Source organism: Staurois parvus, unplaced genomic scaffold (assembly GCF_062004578.1).
Source record: "Staurois parvus isolate SC_StPar_1 unplaced genomic scaffold, SC_StPar_1.0 ptg000020l, whole genome shotgun sequence".
NCBI classification, from domain to species: domain Eukaryota; kingdom Metazoa; phylum Chordata; class Amphibia; order Anura; family Ranidae; genus Staurois; species Staurois parvus.
The window spans coordinates 5625591-5640577 of record NW_028317816.1 but is presented as its reverse complement, the minus strand read 5'-3'; the positions used below and the strand labels follow the sequence as shown (position 1 = coordinate 5640577).

The 14987-nt window shown below is 44.1% G+C and overlaps 8 non-coding genes across 8 annotated transcripts; 4 read left to right on the top strand and 4 right to left on the bottom strand.

Annotated features, from left to right (window-relative positions):
- The first annotated feature begins 435 nt into the window (after positions 1 to 435).
- TRNAT-AGU (transfer RNA threonine (anticodon AGU)) lies at positions 436 to 509 on the top strand. Its single transcript has one exon. It is a non-coding gene; the product is annotated as a tRNA-Thr (tRNA).
- A 213-nt stretch (positions 510 to 722) lies between these two features.
- Positions 723 to 804, bottom strand: TRNAS-GCU (transfer RNA serine (anticodon GCU)). The gene has a single exon. It is a non-coding gene; the product is annotated as a tRNA-Ser (tRNA).
- A 1387-nt stretch (positions 805 to 2191) lies between these two features.
- TRNAT-AGU (transfer RNA threonine (anticodon AGU)) lies at positions 2192 to 2265 on the top strand. The gene has a single exon. It is a non-coding gene; the product is annotated as a tRNA-Thr (tRNA).
- A 213-nt stretch (positions 2266 to 2478) lies between these two features.
- TRNAS-GCU (transfer RNA serine (anticodon GCU)) lies at positions 2479 to 2560 on the bottom strand. The gene has a single exon. It is a non-coding gene; the product is annotated as a tRNA-Ser (tRNA).
- A 3149-nt stretch (positions 2561 to 5709) lies between these two features.
- On the top strand, positions 5710 to 5783 carry TRNAT-AGU (transfer RNA threonine (anticodon AGU)). The gene has a single exon. It is a non-coding gene; the product is annotated as a tRNA-Thr (tRNA).
- Positions 5784 to 5996: 213 nt separating this feature from the next.
- TRNAS-GCU (transfer RNA serine (anticodon GCU)) lies at positions 5997 to 6078 on the bottom strand. Its single transcript has one exon. It is a non-coding gene; the product is annotated as a tRNA-Ser (tRNA).
- A 3155-nt stretch (positions 6079 to 9233) lies between these two features.
- On the top strand, positions 9234 to 9307 carry TRNAT-AGU (transfer RNA threonine (anticodon AGU)). The gene has a single exon. It is a non-coding gene; the product is annotated as a tRNA-Thr (tRNA).
- Positions 9308 to 9518: 211 nt separating this feature from the next.
- TRNAS-GCU (transfer RNA serine (anticodon GCU)) lies at positions 9519 to 9600 on the bottom strand. The gene has a single exon. It is a non-coding gene; the product is annotated as a tRNA-Ser (tRNA).
- Between the last annotated feature and the right edge of the window lie 5387 nt (positions 9601 to 14987).

Below are 14987 nucleotides of genomic sequence, written 5' to 3'. Positions count from 1 at the left end.
ATTGTTTGATTCTAGAGCACAGACTCTGCCTGTTTAAAATAAGATTAGGTGGGATTGGCCCACTGTTACCTCTTGACTTCACAAGAGATATCTGAGTTGTAGCCTTGGCTCTTAAACCTTTTAGCAAAAAAGAAGCAATGTACAAAGCTGGAAAGTTTTCAAGCTACTCGTAAGCTGGTTTTTCTTGGCACCAAACAGCTAAGAAAAATAAGCAATGAAAAAAGAAGAAAAAGAAAAAAACAACAACTTTTGGAGGAGTGATGAGTTCAAAAGGACGTTGCATAGTCTCCTTTGCTATCTCCTCCTCTGCCTTTCATGCTGCGTTAGAGATTTTGAAGCTTGATGTGCGTAACATTTGTCAAGAAGTTCCTCACAACTGTTCTGTGCCTGTGCTGACACAAGTCTGCCTTTGGCACGAGCACAGTGTCTGGGTGTGGTGCTGTGGCTTAGTTGGTTAAAGCGCCTGTCTAGTAAACAGGAGATCCTGAGTTCGACTCTCAGCAGTGCCTTTCTTTGGCTGCAGATTAAGCCCTTGAAAAGGTTTTAAGAGTGGCCTCGGGAGCTTTGTGCCGCAATGGCATGGTTTAGGCAGCAGCTCTGCTCTTGCTGCTTCCAGCAGATCTCTTCAAAGCCCTGCGAGTTTGCTGGACCTTTTAGCCTAGGTTATGCCAGCCTGGTGTCCACGGCAAAGCACAAAACAGTGCACCTTTAGACGAAGGGCTCGATGAGGATGGGATTCGAACCCATGCATGCAGAGCACAATGGATTAGCAGTCCATCGCCTTAACCACTCGGCCACCTCATCCACAGCAAGCTTGCGAGATTTGATTTTGGGAGCTCCATGTCACAAGCAGGAACTTGAGGAAAAGACACAAGCAGGATGCCGTTTCTCACCTCCTAATAGAGCACCTTGCTTCCGTGCTGTCAATTCATTGTGACAAAAGCTTCATTCTTCCTTTTCTGCCAAGGGTATAATCAAATGTTACAAATGCAATCAAGGGTGTAAAGCAAGTCACAAGTAGTAATGCTCACCAACTTTGCTGCAGACACGCAGTCTAACGGCATGGAATTAGGAAGCGTCAACAGGTGCAAAATGTCATGTATTCCCCATCTTTTTTTTTCACTTTCTGCTGTTCCTTTTTTATTGGCTCTAGATGATGAACTGTGCCCGCGTCAAGAGAAATTCGCCTGGATGGAGCCACTCTTTTGCCAGGACATTCAGAGATGTAGCTCAACCATCAATTTCAAGTCTACACTTTTCTCCTACCTGGCTGGCATTTTTACATGAATGCAAAGTGTTGGACTGTGGTTGGGGTCCCAAAACTCTTGTCACCGCTTCAGTATCTGTTCCCTTTGACTTCACCTCGGGCAATGATTCATTTGGTTAAAAGACACATGCAGGATGTCTTTCCACAAATAGTCATATTCACAAACTCCTCTTGGCGAGCATGAATTCAAACGTCAAGGGTGGAGGATGTATGAAAAATGGCAGCGTTCCTATTTTTCTTCCCCATCTTTGTTCATTTTCAGCCTGTTGATTAGCTCTAGATCAAGGACTCTGTGTTCTTCCAAAAACAGGAGGATGTCTGCCTGCTGTCTTCCAAGGGACAAATGAAAAGTTAGAAGCGTAAGAAACGGTCTGAAGCAAGATGCAGATAGTTTCCTTCCCCAAATCGTTTTGCCCGCATGCATTTCATCTTCACGGGAGTGGAAGCCAAAAGATGGGCAAATTGGTTTTTCCCACCTTCTTTTATTTTCGGTCCATTGTTTGATTCTAGAGCACAGACTCTGCCTGTTTAAAATAAGATTAGGTGGGATTGGCCCACTGTTACCTCTTGACTTCACAAGAGATATCTGAGTTGTAGCCTTGGCTCTTAAACCTTTTAGCAAAAAAGAAGCAATGTACAAAGCTGGAAAGTTTTCAAGCTACTCGTAAGCTGGTTTTTCTTGGCACCAAACAGGTAAGAAAAATAAGCAATGAAAAAAGAAGAAAAAGACAACAACTTTTGGAGGAGTGATGAGTTCAAAAGGACATTGCATAGTCTCCTTTGCTATCTCCTCCTCTGCCTTTCATGCTGCGTTAGAGATTTTGAAGCTTGATGTGCGTAACATTTGTCAAGAAGTTCCTCACAACTGTTCTGTGCCTGTGCTGACACAAGTCTGCCTTTGGCACGAGCACAGTGTCAAGGTGTGGTGCTGTGGCTTAGTTGGTTAAAGCGCCTGTCTAGTAAACAGGAGATCCTGAGTTCAACTCTCAGCAGCGCCTTTCTTTGGCTGCAGATTAAGCCCTTGAAAAGGTTTTAAGAGTGCCCTCGGGAGCTTTGTGCCACAACGGCATGGTTTAGGCAGCAGCCCTGCTCTTGATGCTTCCAGCTGATCTCTTCAAAGCCCTGTGAGTTTGCTGGACCTTTTAGCCTAGGTTATGCCAGCCTGGTGTCCACGGCAAAGCACAAAACTGTGCACCTTTAGACGAAGGGCTCGATGAGGATGGGATTCGAACCCATGCATGCAGAGCACAATGGATTAGCAGTCCATCGCCTTAACCACTCGGCCACCTCATCCACAGAAAGCTTGCGAGCTTTGATTTTGGGAGCTCCATGTCACAAGCAGGAACTTGAGGAAAAGACACAAGCAGGATGCCGTTTCTCACCTCCTAAAAGAGCACCTTGCTTCCGTGCTGTCAATTCATTGTGACAAAAGCTTCATTCTTCCTTTTCTGCCAAGGGTATAATCAAATGTTACAAATGCAATCAAGGGTGTAAATCAAGTCACAAGTAGTAATGCTCACCAACTTTGCTGCAGACACGCAGTCTAACGGCATGGAATTAGGAAGCGTCAACAGGTGTAAAATGTCATGTATTCCCCATCTTTTTTTTTCACTTTCTGCTGTTCCTTTTTTATTGGCTCTAGATGATGAGCTGTGCCCGCGTCAAGAGAAATTCGCCTGGATGGAGCCACTCTTTTGCCAGGACATTCAGAGATGTAGCTCAACCATCAATTTCAAGTCTACACTTTTCTCCTACCTGGCTGGCATTTTTACATGAATGCAAAGTGTTGGACTGTGGTTGGGGTCCCAAAACTCTTGTCACCGCTTCAGTATCTGTTCCCTTTGACTTCACCTCGGGCAATGATTCATTTGGTTAAAAGACACATGCAGGATGTCTTTCCACAAATAGTCATATTCACAAACTCCTCTTGGCGAGCATGAATTCAAACGTCAAGGGTGGAGGATGTATGAAAAATGGCAGCGTTCCTATTTTTCTTCCCCATCTTTGTTCATTTTCAGCCTGTTGATTAGCTCTAGATCAAGGACTCTGTGTTCTTCCAAAAACAGGAGGATGTCTGCCTGCTGTCTTCCAAGGGACAAATGAAAAGTTAGAAGCGTAAGAAACGGTCTGAAGCAAGATGCAGATTGTTTCCTTCCCCAAGTCTTTTTGCCCGCATGCATTTCATCTTCACGGGAGTGGAAGCCAAAAGATGGGCAAATTGGTTTTTCCCACCTTCTTTTATTTTTGGTCCATTGTTTGATTCTAGAGCACAGACTCTGCCTGTTTAAAATAAGATTAGGTGGGATTGGCCCACTGTTACCTCTTGACTTCACAAGAGATATCTGAGTTGTAGCCTTGGCTCTTAAACCTTTTATCAAAAAAGAAGCAATGTACAAAGCTGGAAAGTTTTCAAGCTACTCATAAGCTGGTTTTTCTTGGCACCAAACAGCTAAGAAAAATAAGCAATGAAAAAAGAAGAAAAAGAAAAAAACAACAACTTTTGGAGGAGTGATGAGTTCAAAAGGACGTTGCATAGTCTCCTTTGCTATCTCCTCCTCTGCCTTTCATGCTGTGTTAGAGATTTTGAAGCTTGATGTGCGTAACATTTGTCAAGAAGTTCCTCACAACTGTTCTGTGCCTGTGCTGACACAAGTCTGCCTTTGGCACGAGCACAGTGTCTGGGTGTGGTGCTGTGGCTTAGTTGGTTAAAGCGCCTGTCTAGTAAACAGGAGATCCTGAGTTTGACTCTCAGCAGTGCCTTTCTTTGGCTGCAGATTAAGCCCTTGAAAAGGTTTTAAGAGTGCCCTCGGGAGCTTTGTGCCGCAATGGCATGGTTTAGGCAGCAGCACTGCTCTTGATGCTTCCAGCTGATCTCTTCAAAGCCCTGCGAGTTTGCTGGACCTTTTAGCCTAGGTTATGCCAGCCTGGTGTCCACGGCAAAGCACAAAACAGTGCACCTTTAGACGAAGGGCTTGATGAGGATGGGATTCAAACCCATGCATGCAAAGCACAATGGATTAGCAGTCCATCGCCTTAACCACTCGGCCACCTCATCCACAGCAAGCTTGCGAGATTTGATTTTGGGAGCTGCATGTCACAAGCAGGAACGTGAGGAAAAGACACAAGCAGGATGCCGTTTCTCACCTCCTAATAGAGCACCTTGCTTCCGTGCTGTCAATTCATTGTGACAAAAGCTTCATTCTTCCTTTTCTGCCAAGGGTATAATCAAATGTTACAAATGCAATCAAGGGTGTAAAGCAAGTCACAAGTAGTAATGCTCACCAACTTTGCTGCAGACACGCAGTCTAACGGCATGGAATTAGGAAGCGTCAACAGGTGCAAAATGTCATGTATTCCCCATCTTTTTTTTTCACTTTCTGCTGTTCCTTTTTTATTGGCTCTAGATGATGAACTGTGCCCGCGTCAAGAGAAATTCGCCTGGATGGAGCCACTCTTTTGCCAGGACATTCAGAGATGTAGCTCAACCATCAATTTCAAGTCTACACTTTTCTCCTACTTGGCTGGCATTTTTACATGAATGCAAAGTGTTGGACTGTGGTTGGGGTCCCAAAAGTCTTGTCACCGCTTCAGTATCTGTTCCCTTTGACTTCACCTTGGGCAATGATTCATTTGGTTAAAAGACACATGCAGGATGTCTTTCCACAAATAGTCATATTCACAAACTCCTCTTGGCGAGCATGAATTCAAACGTCAAGGGTAGAGGATGTATGAAAAATGGCAGCGTTCCTATTTTTCTTCCCCATCTCTGTTCATTTTCAGCCTGTTGATTAGCTCTAGATCAAGGACTCTGTGTTCTTCCAAAAACAGGAGGATGTCTGCCTGCTGTCTTCCAAGGGACAAATGAAAAGTTAGAAGCGTAAGAAATGGTCTGAAGCAAGATGCAGATAGTTTCCTTCCCCAAATCTTTTTGCCCGCATGCATTTCATCTTCACGGGAGTGGAAGCCAAAAGATGGGCAAATTGGTTTTTCCCACCTTCTTTTATTTTCGGTCCATTGTTTGATTCTAGAGCACAGACTCTGCCTGTTTAAAATAAGATTAGGTGGGATTGGCCCACTGTTACCTCTTGACTTCACAAGAGATATCTGAGTTGTAGCCTTGGCTCTTAAACCTTTTAGCAAAAAAGCAGCAATGTACAAAGCTGGAAAGTTTTCAAGCTACTCGTAAGCTGGTTTTTCTTGGCACCAAACAGCTAAGAAAAATAAGCAATGAAAAAAGAAGAAAAAGACAACAACTTTTGGAGGAGTGATGAGTTCAAAAGGACATTGCATAGTCTCCTTTGCTATCTCCTCCTCTGCCTTTCATGCTGCGTTAGAGATTTTGAAGCTTGATGTGCGTAACATTTGTCAAGAAGTTCCTCACAACTGTTCTGTGCCTGTGCTGACACAAGTCTGCCTTTGGCACGAGCACAGTGTCAAGGTGTGGTGCTGTGGCTTAGTTGGTTAAAGCGCCTGTCTAGTAAACAGGAGATCCTGAGTTCAACTCTCAGCAGCGCCTTTCTTTGGCTGCAGATTAAGCCCTTGAAAAGGTTTTAAGAGTGCCCTCGGGAGCTTTGTGCCACAACGGCATGGTTTAGGCAGCAGCCCTGCTCTTGATGCTTCCAGCTGATCTCTTCAAAGCCCTGTGAGTTTGCTGGACCTTTTAGCCTTGGTTATGCCAGCCTGGTGTCCACGGCAAAGCACAAAACTGTGCACCTTTAGACGAAGGGCTCGATGAGGATGGGATTCGAACCCATGCATGCAGAGCACAATGGATTAGCAGTCCATCGCCTTAACCACTCGGCCACCTCATCCACAGAAAGCTTGCGAGCTTTGATTTTGGGAGCTCCATGTCACAAGCAGGAACTTGAGGAAAAGACACAAGCAGGATGCCGTTTCTCACCTCCTAAAAGAGCACCTTGCTTCCGTGCTGTCAATTCATTGTGACAAAAGCTTCATTCTTCCTTTTCTGCCAAGGGTATAATCAAATGTTACAAATGCAATCAAGGGTGTAAATCAAGTCACAAGTAGTAATGCTCACCAACTTTGCTGCAGACACGCAGTCTAACGGCATGGAATTAGGAAGCGTCAACAGGTGTAAAATGTCATGTATTCCCCATCTTTTTTTTTCACTTTCTGCTGTTCCTTTTTTATTGGCTCTAGATGATGAGCTGTGCCCGCGTCAAGAGAAATTCGCCTGGATGGAGCCACTCTTTTGCCAGGACATTCAGAGATGTAGCTCAACCATCAATTTCAAGTCTACACTTTTCTCCTACCTGGCTGGCATTTTTACATGAATGCAAAGTGTTGGACTGTGGTTGGGGTCCCAAAACTCTTGTCACCGCTTCAGTATCTGTTCCCTTTGACTTCACCTCGGGCAATGATTCATTTGGTTAAAAGACACATGCAGGATGTCTTTCCACAAATAGTCATATTCACAAACTCCTCTTGGCGAGCATGAATTCAAACGTCAAGGGTGGAGGATGTATGAAAAATGGCAGCGTTCCTATTTTTCTTCCCCATCTTTGTTCATTTTCAGCCTGTTGATTAGCTCTAGATCAAGGACTCTGTGTTCTTCCAAAAACAGGAGGATGTCTGCCTGCTGTCTTCCAAGGGACAAATGAAAAGTTAGAAGCGTAAGAAACGGTCTGAAGCAAGATGCAGATTGTTTCCTTCCCCAAGTCTTTTTGCCCGCATGCATTTCATCTTCACGGGAGTGGAAGCCAAAAGATGGGCAAATTGGTTTTTCCCACCTTCTTTTATTTTTGGTCCATTGTTTGATTCTAGAGCACAGACTCTGCCTGTTTAAAATAAGATTAGGTGGGATTGGCCCACTGTTACCTCTTGACTTCACAAGAGATATCTGAGTTGTAGCCTTGGCTCTTAAACCTTTTATCAAAAAAGAAGCAATGTACAAAGCTGGAAAGTTTTCAAGCTACTCATAAGCTGGTTTTTCTTGGCACCAAACAGCTAAGAAAAATAAGCAATGAAAAAAGAAGAAAAAGAAAAAAACAACAACTTTTGGAGGAGTGATGAGTTCAAAAGGACGTTGCATAGTCTCCTTTGCTATCTCCTCCTCTGCCTTTCATGCTGTGTTAGAGATTTTGAAGCTTGATGTGCGTAACATTTGTCAAGAAGTTCCTCACAACTGTTCTGTGCCTGTGCTGACACAAGTCTGCCTTTGGCACGAGCACAGTGTCTGGGTGTGGTGCTGTGGCTTAGTTGGTTAAAGCGCCTGTCTAGTAAACAGGAGATCCTGAGTTTGACTCTCAGCAGTGCCTTTCTTTGGCTGCAGATTAAGCCCTTGAAAAGGTTTTAAGAGTGCCCTCGGGAGCTTTGTGCCGCAATGGCATGGTTTAGGCAGCAGCACTGCTCTTGATGCTTCCAGCTGATCTCTTCAAAGCCCTGCGAGTTTGCTGGACCTTTTAGCCTAGGTTATGCCAGCCTGGTGTCCACGGCAAAGCACAAAACAGTGCACCTTTAGACGAAGGGCTTGATGAGGATGGGATTCAAACCCATGCATGCAAAGCACAATGGATTAGCAGTCCATCGCCTTAACCACTCGGCCACCTCATCCACAGCAAGCTTGCGAGATTTGATTTTGGGAGCTGCATGTCACAAGCAGGAACTTGAGGAAAAGACACAAGCAGGATGCCGTTTCTCACCTCCTAATAGAGCACCTTGCTTCCGTGCTGTCAATTCATTGTGACAAAAGCTTCATTCTTCCTTTTCTGCCAAGGGTATAATCAAATGTTACAAATGCAATCAAGGGTGTAAAGCAAGTCACAAGTAGTAATGCTCACCAACTTTGCTGCAGACACGCAGTCTAACGGCATGGAATTAGGAAGCGTCAACAGGTGCAAAATGTCATGTATTCCCCATCTTTTTTTTTCACTTTCTGCTGTTCCTTTTTTATTGGCTCTAGATGATGAACTGTGCCCGCGTCAAGAGAAATTCGCCTGGATGGAGCCACTCTTTTGCCAGGACATTCAGAGATGTAGCTCAACCATCAATTTCAAGTCTACACTTTTCTCCTACTTGGCTGGCATTTTTACATGAATGCAAAGTGTTGGACTGTGGTTGGGGTCCCAAAAGTCTTGTCACCGCTTCAGTATCTGTTCCCTTTGACTTCACCTCGGGCAATGATTCATTTGGTTAAAAGACACATGCAGGATGTCTTTCCACAAATAGTCATATTCACAAACTCCTCTTGGCGAGCATGAATTCAAACGTCAAGGGTAGAGGATGTATGAAAAATGGCAGCGTTCCTATTTTTCTTCCCCATCTCTGTTCATTTTCAGCCTGTTGATTAGCTCTAGATCAAGGACTCTGTGTTCTTCCAAAAACAGGAGGATGTCTGCCTGCTGTCTTCCAAGGGACAAATGAAAAGTTAGAAGCGTAAGAAACGGTCTGAAGCAAGATGCAGATAGTTTCCTTCCCCAAATCTTTTTGCCCGCATGCATTTCATCTTCACGGGAGTGGAAGCCAAAAGATGGGCAAATTGGTTTTTCCCACCTTCTTTTATTTTCGGTCCATTGTTTGATTCTAGAGCACAGACTCTGCCTGTTTAAAATAAGATTAGGTGGGATTGGCCCACTGTTACCTCTTGACTTCACAAGAGATATCTGAGTTGTAGCCTTGGCTCTTAAACCTTTTAGCAAAAAAGCAGCAATGTACAAAGCTGGAAAGTTTTCAAGCTACTCGTAAGCTGGTTTTTCTTGGCACCAAACAGCTAAGAAAAATAAGCAATGAAAAAAGAAGAAAAAGAAAAAAACAACAACTTTTGGAGGAGTGATGAGTTCAAAAGGACGTTGCATAGTCTCCTTTGCTATCTCCTCCTCTGCCTTTCATGCTGCGTTAGAGATTTTGAAGCTTGATGTGCGTAACATTTGTCAAGAAGTTCCTCACAACTGTTCTGTGCCTGTGCTGACACAAATCTGCCTTTGGCACGAGCATGGCGTCTGGGTGTGGTGCTGTGGCTTAGTTGGTTAAAGCGCCTGTCTAGTAAACAGGAGATCCTGAGTTCGACTCTCAGCAGCGCCTTTCTTTGGCTGCAGATTAAGCCCTTGAAAAGGTTCTAAGAGTGGCCTCGGGAGCTTTTTGCCACAATGGCATGGTTTAGGCAGCAGCCCTGCTCTAATGCTTCCAGCTGATCTCTTCAAAGCCCTGCGAGTTTGCTGGACCTTTTAGCCTAGGTTATGCCAGCCTGGTGTCCACGGCAAGCACAAAACAGTGCACCTTTAGACGAAGGGCTCGATGAGGATGGGATTCGAACCCATGCATGCAGAGCACAATGGATTAGCAGTCCATCGCCTTAACCACTCGGCCACCTCATCCACAGCAAGCTTGCGAGCTTTGATTTTGGGAGCTCCATGTCACAAGCAGGAACTTGAGGAAAAGACACAAGCAGGATGCCGTTTCTCACCTCCTAATAGAGCACCTTGCTTCCGTGCTGTCAATTCATTGTGACAAAAGCTTCATTCTTCCTTTTCTGCCAAGGGTATAATCAAATGTTACAAATGCAATCAAGGGTGTAAAGCAAGTCACAAGTAGTAATGCTCACCAACTTTGCTGCAGACACGCAGTCTAACGGCATGGAATTAGGAAGCGTCAACAGGTGCAAAATGTCATGTATTCCCCATCTTTTTTTTTCACTTTCTGCTGTTCCTTTTTTATTGGCTCTAGATGATGAACTGTGCCCGCGTCAAGAGAAATTCGCCTGGATGGAGCCACTCTTTTGCCAGGACATTCAGAGATGTAGCTCAACCATCAATTTCAAGTCTACACTTTTCTCCTACCTGGCTGGCATTTTTACATGAATGCAAAGTGTTGGACTGTGGTTGGGGTCCCAAAACTCTTGTCACCGCTTCAGTATCTGTTCCCTTTGACTTCACCTCGGGCAATGATTCATTTGGTTAAAAGACACATGCAGGATGTCTTTCCACAAATAGTCATATTCACAAACTCCTCTTGGCGAGCATGAATTCAAACGTCAAGGGTGGAGGATGTATGAAAAATGGCAGCGTTCCTATTTTTCTTCCCCATCTTTGTTCATTTTCAGCCTGTTGATTAGCTCTAGATCAAGGACTCTGTGTTCTTCCAAAAACAGGAGGATGTCTGCCTGCTGTCTTCCAAGGGACAAATGAAAAGTTAGAAGCGTAAGAAACGGTCTGAAGCAAGATGCAGATAGTTTCCTTCCCCAAATCTTTTTGCCCGCATGCATTTCATCTTCACGGGAGTGGAAGCCAAAAGATGGGCAATTTCTGTCTTTTTATACCGCATTCCAAATTAGTATGTAAATTCTATTTAAGTGTCACAAAGATTAAATATTTTGTTTTTCAGTTTAACTCATGGTTGGCATTGTGTGTCAGGGCTCTTTTGATCACTGAAAACAATCTCGGACACCTCTGATAATTAAATTGGCCAGTGAACCCAATTTAAGGAAAAACTACTAAAGGAGGGTGTTCCACATTATTAGGCAGAGCACCATTTTCAAGTAATATGGTGAAGAAAAAGGATCTCTGTGCTGCCGAAAAAAGTGAAACAGTTCAATGCCTTGGATGTGGTTTGAAAACTTTAGATATTTTTCTCGAAAACTTAAGCATGATCATCGCACTATTAGGGCACTATTAGTAGATTTGTGGCTGATTCAGAGCACAGATGGGTTCGTGCAGATAAAGGCACATTGAGGAAGATTTCTGCCAGATCCATGCATTGGATGAAGAGAGCAGCTGCTAAAATGCCATTACATAGCAGCAAACAGATATTTGAAGCTGCTGGTGCCTCTGGAGTCCCACGTACATCAAGGTGTAGAGTCCTCCAGAGTCTTGCAACTGTGCTTAAACCTTTTATTCAGCCACCACTAACCAATGCTCACAAGCAGAAACGGCTGCATTGGGCAGAAAAATACATGAAGACTAATTTTCAAACAGTCCTGTTCACTGATGAGTGCCGTGCAACCCTGGATGGTCCAGATGGATAGAGTAGTGGATAGTTTGTGGACATCCACCCTGTTCCAACAAGGCTGCAACGTCAGCAAGGCAGTGGTGGAGTCATGTTTTGGGCCGGAATCATGGGAACAGAGCTGGTTGGCCCCTTTAGGGTCCCGAAGGTGTAAATTTGACCTCTGCAAAGTATCTGGAGCTTATGACTGACCACTTTCTTCCCTGGTACAGAAGGAAGAACTATGCTTTCCTTAATAAAATCATCTTCATGCATGACAATGCACCATCTCATGCTGCAATGAATACCTCTGCATCAATGGCTGTTATGGGGATAAAAGGAGAGAAAGTCATGGCGTGGCCTCCATCCTCCCCTGACCTCAATCCTATTGAGAACCTTTGGAGCATCCTCAAGCAAAATATATTTGAGGGTGGGAGGCAGTTTACATCCAAACAGCAGCTCTGGGAGGCTATTCTGACATCTTACAAACAAATTAAAGCAGAAACTGTCCAAAAACTCACAAGTTTGATGGATGCAAGACTTGTGAAGCTGCTATCAAATAAGGATTCCTATGTTACAATGTAACGTGACCTGTTAAAATGTTTAAAAAGTTAAAATGTTGTTAAACGTTTTATTGAAATAGCTTTTGATTTCAGTAAATATGCTGCAAACACAACAAATGACAATTTTCAGTTCTTTACAACCTATAAAGTGTTTTGAAACTTATTGTGCGTAATAATTTGGAAAAGTGCATTGTAAGTTTTTTATGTTTAACAAAAATACTGTTATCGTTAGAAGGTTTGTTCAGAAAAATTTGAATTGTACTCTTAATAGTTGATAACATGAGAATTATGCTGACTGTTATTTACATCAATTATTTAGGTAAATGAGAAAAATATAATTTGCATAATAATTTGGAACACGGTGTTAAATAAGATTTAGCTTGATTGACCGACTGTTACCTCTTCACTTTCCAAGAGATATCCAAGTTGTAGTCTTGGCTCTTAAACCTCTTGTCATGTACCTGGTTGGGGAGCCTGAAGTGGAGAGAGGGCGTCCTTTTACAACTCCCGCTCGGAACCCCTGAAAGTGGGAACAGGGGCGCAGAGCCAGGAGGGGCAGGAGTGCCGTGAAGATCTTGCAGCTGTCAGCAGGTAGCTGGGGACCCAGGAGATCCGGACACAAGCCAGGTGCGGGTGCAGGAACATAGGTGCAGCAGCAAGCAGGTGTGGTGGAAGTCAGAGTGCGGGTCTTGGGATCGAGCACCAGTGCGGGGATGCGGTGGCTGGCTGGTATGGCGGTGATCCAGATGTAGGCCAGATGCAGAGCCGTGGGTGCAGCGGTAGTTGGATATGGTAGCTGACAAGATGCAGGTCAGGTGCAGGTGCAGGAAGAATAATACAGCATAGTCAGGCAGGCCGAGTTGGTAACAAGCGGGCAAATAAGTATAAGAGGAGCAGGCAAAAGAATGGTCAGGGATAGCCGGGGTCAGTGCAGGCGGAGTTCTTTCTTAGTCGGGTAATGCAGAATACAGGTATCAGGATCTGGAATGTATGCAGGACCGTATTAGACCTGAAGGCAGTGATTTTACTATGAAGCAGGTTTAAATAGCCCGCCAGGCGTGACGTGTGCGCTTACTGTGCATGCGCAAGTTTTACATGCTTCCGCGCATGCGCGGCCACACATTCCTGCGTCTGTGCACTTGTACCACTGTGACTCGAGGGGATCCGTCACCGTTGCACCGCTGCATGGCGACAGGATCCCTGACACCTTTTAGCAAAAAGAAGCAAACTACTAATAAGCTCATGTTAATTGGCATCAAACAGGTAAGAAAAATATGCATAAAACAAGAATCCTTTTTGAGGAGTGATGAGGTAAAAATAGCATTGTACAGTCACCTTTGTAATCTCCTTTATTTTTCATGCTGCGCCAGAGATTTTGAAGCTTGATCTGTGTAAAACTTCTCCACACAACTGTGTGTATGATGACACTTGTCTGCATCTTGTGCGGGCACAGAATCCTCATGTGGTGCTGTTTCTTGATTAAAGCACCTGTCTAGTAAAGAGGAAATCTTGATTTTGAGTTCCTTTCTTTGGGTGCAGATTATGGCGGCGCCCGTCTACTTCCACCTGACAGGCAGGAGTCTGCTTGTCAGTTTTAGACACAATCCCGGTGGCTGCCACTGTATTGTGTGTAAAATGACCCACTGTCAGGTCTGTACATCATAGCAGAAATCTTTTCAGATGAGTCATTCATCATGTATCTTTGCCATGTGCTATGCTGGCTAAGATACATTGACGATATTTTGGTGACTTGGACTTGGTCAGTTCAGGTACTCCATGAATTCATGGCTAAATTGAACTGGAACAATTATAATTTCTACTTTACTATGAATTACCATATGGATTTTATTTCATTTTTGGATGTGGCTATATCCAAAAATGCCAACAGTAGTTTGGGTACCAAACTTTTTCGAAAGACCACGGCAGGAAATACTATTTTACATGCCACTAGTGCCCTTCCTTCAACTCTCGTTCAGAGTATACCATATGCACAGTACATACGGCTAAGATGAAACTGCACACAGTTGGAAGATTTCAAATCGCAGGCCAAACAATTGTGGGAGTGCCTTCCTATGCATGGTTACAGCAAATCTATTCTGCATAGGGCTTACAATCAATTCCTTGGCAAAACACGCACTTTTTTACTTTTTCAGTCTTGACTCATCCAATCTCATTCTCCGACAGAAAAACTTATAATTAAATATTCAGCTCAGCATCTACAATTTACGTTCATTCCTCCAGCAACACTGGCATTTACTTCTTGAGGACCCAATGTTGACCAAATATATAGGAGACAAAATCACATGCAGTTTATACAGACCACAAACTACTCCCAAGGTCTCTTTGAGAGGCATCTTTCAATGTGGTCAATGCCTTTTTGCCCTTGAATACAGTGTGGTAGGCGTTTTGAGTTACCCAATGGGGAGTTATTCACACCACGCTTCTATGCTAATTGTGACATACAGGGGGTCATCTATCTTATGTTATGCTGGTGTGGGGCCTTATATGTTCAGAAAACTATTCGCCAATTTAGACAAATAATTAAGGATCATATATACTATTCTAGTAATGGCAAAATTCTGGCTCTGGTCAGCAGATATTTAGGCCTCTACCATAAATTTGATGAAATGAAATGATTAATGAAAGTTTGTCATATAGCCATTTCTGTGAAATTAGGTATCAAGTAGACATACAGTAGTATACTAGGATTTTCTTTTTGACACATTTACAAACTGAAAATGTCAGTTATATAGCCCCGGATTGTTTGGCACATCTAATAAGATCTTGGTGTAAGGGATCCTGTCGCTGTGCAGTGGTGCAATGGCGACAGATCCCCTCGAGTCACAGCGGTGCAAGTGCGCAGGCGCGGGAGCGTGCGGCCGCGCATGTGCAGTAGCGAGGAAAACACGCATATGCGCAGTAAGCGCACACGTCACGTCAGGCGGGCTATTTATTTATTTTCCTGCATACATTCCTGATCCTGATACCTTTATTCTGCATTACCCGACTAAGAAAGAACTCTGCCTGCACTGACCTCGGCTATCCCTGACCATTCTCTTGCTTGCTCCTTTTGTATTTATCTGCCCGTTTGATACTGACCCGGCTTGCCTGACTCTGCTATATTATCCTGCTTGCACCTGCACCTGGCCTGCTTCTTGTCAGCTACCATATTCATCTACTGTTGCACCCACGGCTCTGCATCTGGCCTGCATCCGGAT